The sequence below is a fragment of the Chenopodium album genome, chromosome 11 (assembly GCF_948465745.1).
Source record: "Chenopodium album chromosome 11, dcCheAlbu1.1, whole genome shotgun sequence".
NCBI lineage: Eukaryota > Viridiplantae > Streptophyta > Magnoliopsida > Caryophyllales > Amaranthaceae > Chenopodium > Chenopodium album.
Genome location: NC_137844.1, coordinates 43,621,422 through 43,625,504, shown reverse-complemented (window position 1 = coordinate 43,625,504; position 4,083 = coordinate 43,621,422). Strand labels below are relative to the sequence as shown.

General features: G+C 42.5%; 1 non-coding gene across 1 annotated transcript; it reads left to right on the top strand.

The window, feature by feature from the left end:
* The first annotated feature begins 347 nt into the window (after window positions 1–347).
* Window positions 348–453, top strand: LOC145569709 (small nucleolar RNA R71). Its single transcript, XR_014096255.1, has one exon. It is a non-coding gene; the product is annotated as a small nucleolar RNA R71 (small nucleolar RNA).
* The last annotated feature ends 3,630 nt before the right edge of the window (window positions 454–4,083 follow it).

Here is a 4,083-nt window from a genome sequence, read left to right as displayed (position 1 = left end):
ATGTACCTCTCCCCTTATTGTGGGAGGGAAGAATAGGTGCTTGTGAAGAAGCGCTCTCAAGCTTTGCCTTAATTGAGGTCATCTCCTTTCCCAAGTTTGAGATTTGTGAGGACAAATTGTTAATGGCATCGAGATGGTCGATTGAATAAACCGTTGAACTGCTTCTTCTTGTCGACTCTCTCTCACCTTCTTGCCAATCCATGTGGTACCTTACCACATCTTCAATTAAGTCCACCACTTCATCCTCCGTTTTGTTCATAATAGGGCCTCCGGCACCGGCATCTAAGCAAGACTTTCCTTGGGGGCTTAAACCTCCATAGAAGATTTGGATGATTTGATAGGTAGGAATCCCATGGTGTGGGCACTCTCTTTGGTACTCCTTATACCTTTCCCATGCCTCATAAAGACTTTCATTTGGCTTTTGCTTGAAGCTTTGAATGAGAGATCTTGCTTCGGCCATCTTCTTTGAGGGTAGAACCGAGATAGAAACTCCTTAGTCACTTCATCCCATGTTCTCAAAGAGTTTGTCTTCACCTCTTTGTCCAACCACTCTAAAACACGTCCAATAAGAGAGAAAAGGAAAAGTTTAAGTCGAATAAACTCTTGAGAAACCCCATTCACCTTGATCGTATTGCAATACTTCTCAAATTCCTTAAGATGGTTGAGGGGACTCTCATGCTTTGCAACACTATATTGACGCCTCTCTATCAAAGTGATCATCGCCGGTCTTATCTCAAAGTCATTTGCCGGTGTCGTAGGAGGAGTAATTCCTCTTTCAAACCTATAAGCTCCCAAAGTTCCCAACTCCTTCAATGCTACTCTCGGATTAGCACCCATGCTTTCTCATTCTTCTTCTTCTTCTTGATGGATTTCCTCTCTTGGGGGACTTGAGCTTGAGGAACGATTAACAACCCTTATCCTTGTTATGGTCCTCTCAATTTCCGGATCAAATGGCACTAAATTTCGATTTCGTGCCCTACGCATACAAAACTCAAAGCAAAATATCAATAGCACGGCTACAAATGTAGCCTAAAGAATAGAAAATCTTTTTATATTTATCAAATAAATGGAATAGACTCAATCAACAATAGCAAATCACCATGCCGTCCCTGGCAACGACGCCATTTTTTACGCGGGATAAACCTAGGTCGTTGGTTTCTAGATTCCCCGATCAAAACAAAATTTGTAAAACCAAACCCAACCCTAGGTATAGGGGTAAGTCCGGGTCGAACCCAAGGGAAAGCGGTATTTTCTAAGGTCTCAAGCTAAGCTATTCCAAAGTCTTAAAACAATGGGTTGGTCTAAGCTATCGAATCAATTCAATCAAACTAACAAATGGAAATTGATTATCAAAACACTAGGGAATTTAGGATCCACATGCACTAATGATAAACTTGCTAATTTGTCGGGAATTTGGTCAATGAAGCAATACGAGGGAAAACGATATTTGCAATCAAAATCACTTCAAGAGCTATTTTCTAGGATCAAGATAAATGTCTCTACAAATGACTTTAAAGGAAAATCGCAAATCAAGATCAATCGATAATAATAGCTTCCAAATCAATTTTTCGTGTCATTAAAACCTATTATGAAATCTAGCATGATCATCAAGGTTAGCTACGCCTCTTCAAATCAAACACATGCAAAAATTTCATCAACCAATTTAATCACATCATCAAATCAATCAAAAACCCCAAATTAGCTATTGATTATCACTAATACATTCTTCACCACATCCCTAGCAAAGGAACTACTCACTACTCATGGTAAAATTGAAAAGCATAACAAAAGTAATCATCAATTCCATCATCAACATTGTAATCCAAATATCAACAATCAAATCAAGCAAAATAATAGAAATTCAACAATATATCAAAATCAAACATAAAATTGCATTGAAAAGGAAAGAATTCATACAAAACTTTGATCAATATCAAAGAGGAATGAGGATCACAATGTAACAATCATCACACAACAAGTTTTTCTCTCTAAAATCTAAGAACAAAATCTCCAAAATCTTGAGCTTCCCTCTCTAAAATTCTAATCAAAATCTCATTAAAAAATTAAATCTAAAGCTTCTTCCTTCTCTAATAATGAAGGATTCTATATATAGCAAAACTACCTAAGGAGAAGTTAGTTAGACGTCCAAAAGAAACTTTAATTGGTGCAGCCTCTCATCCCTAAGCGCGGCCGCAACAAAATGGGTACAGAACAGGGGAGAAAGAGCTGCGCGGTCGATCCTGGCACCTACATGGCTGCATTAGCCACCTATGCGGCCGCGCCTGGGAGTAGGGGAGATTGGATTCATGCGCTCGAGGATGCTCCCGTGCATTCCACATGATACATGTTGGGGAGGCAGTCACTTGAGGCCTTTACGGTGGGTTCAACACCGACTTTTGATGTCTATGCGACATGAGAGCGCGGCTTTGAAGACTTGGCTCTTGCACTCCAACACCTTTGAGCTTCAAGAGGAGGAACCGGGTTGCATCCTTGGCTTTGTATGCCCCGATAGAACGCCAATGAGCTTCTCGAACATCACCATTCTTCTAAAATCAAAGAAAAGCAAACAAGTAAAGGAGAAAACGCAAAATAGACAAAGAAATGCAAGAAAATAAGGAAACAACTAAAGAAAATGCAAAATAGAGAAATTACAAGTAAAACTAGAGAAAAGGAGATAAAAGAGATACAAAAGCAATGAAAAATCATCCTAAAAAAAAGCTAAATGAGTGCCATAAATGACACTCATCAGTGCTGAGTCTAGAGCGGGACACCTGAGCGGTCGATCTATCCGCCGGTCTTCGCTGATGGCAGCTTTTCGAGATGATGTGACCACCCAGTGCAGCGGGTGCGCATCTTTGTTCTGATTCTTCTGTCAGGGAACTTCTCCCCTGACAAGGGTAGCCGAGCATTGCTCTACTACCTCCCTGGTCTTCGCGACCTTTGAGAGGTTGGGAGTTTTGACTAGGCTGGCTTGGCCTATGTTGACTTTCTGCTTGGATTGCGGCTCGCCTGTCGCCATCGAAGCTACAGCGAGGAGGTCACCCTTTCTAGCTTCTGGAGGATCGTAGAGGTATATTCTCGTTTTCCTCTAATAGAATTAACTATTCCGTTCTAGCTAGTTTTTGCTGACCTTCCTATTATTACAGGTTTGGTTCTACGAGTACTTCATGACCTTGTCTTCGGCTAGGTCTTTGCCTCGAGGGCTCCCCGTTGCTGCTAGTTGGGGAGGTCGTTATCCTGGCAAGACTGCTACTGAACTCGTGCGAGAGTCAATTCTAGCGGTATAAATCAGTTATCATTATTTCTGTTTATCTTCCTTTGTAGGGTTATGCCTTATGGGTGTCTCTTTTTACAAGAGCTTGAGCCTGTTTTCCGTCCATGGGTCGGTTTGGACATTCCTGTGCAAGCTGTTCAGTATACAGCTCAGCGACGCTACTTCTAGGCGACGTACGACGCTGTGGTGTATTTGGGCGAGAGGGTTGCGATTCAACACTCGTCCGCGTTCTTCATCGTTTCGACTTGTCCTCCACCGCACATGATGGACCAGGCGAGTCTCAAGACTTTTATGTATTCCGCGCTAGCTGGTGTCAATTGGCAGACTTTCAGCCACCCAATCCAGTTCTAAGCTGAGAGGCTTTTGCCTCGTTTGGCTCCACCGCCTTCAATATCGGAGGAAGCAGAGGTATGTTCTTGTATCTTTTGGTTTTACTTTGGTAGCCCCCAACGATGTTTAATTGTTGGAATTTTATTTTCGCAGGCTGAGGTTGAGGCTGTGGTGTTTGTACCTCCGACCATGTCTATCACCTATCAGGGGTCTTATGGATCGGTCGAGGAGATTATACCCCTAGCTCCTGAGGAGTGGCGTCTAGTGGAGAGATCGATCCCTCGACGTTAGACTTGGGTAGGTTTATTTCCTGCTTCTGTTTGCATGTGTATTTCGGTTACTGCTAATCCCTTTTCTTTTGCAGTTTACTCGCGAGGTGATGACGAGGATAGCAAGAGCTATAGACGCCTTTCATTCGTTATCAGCTGGTGAGGTTAAGCCACCATGCATCATGCCGACAGGATGGTGGTGCGAGACAG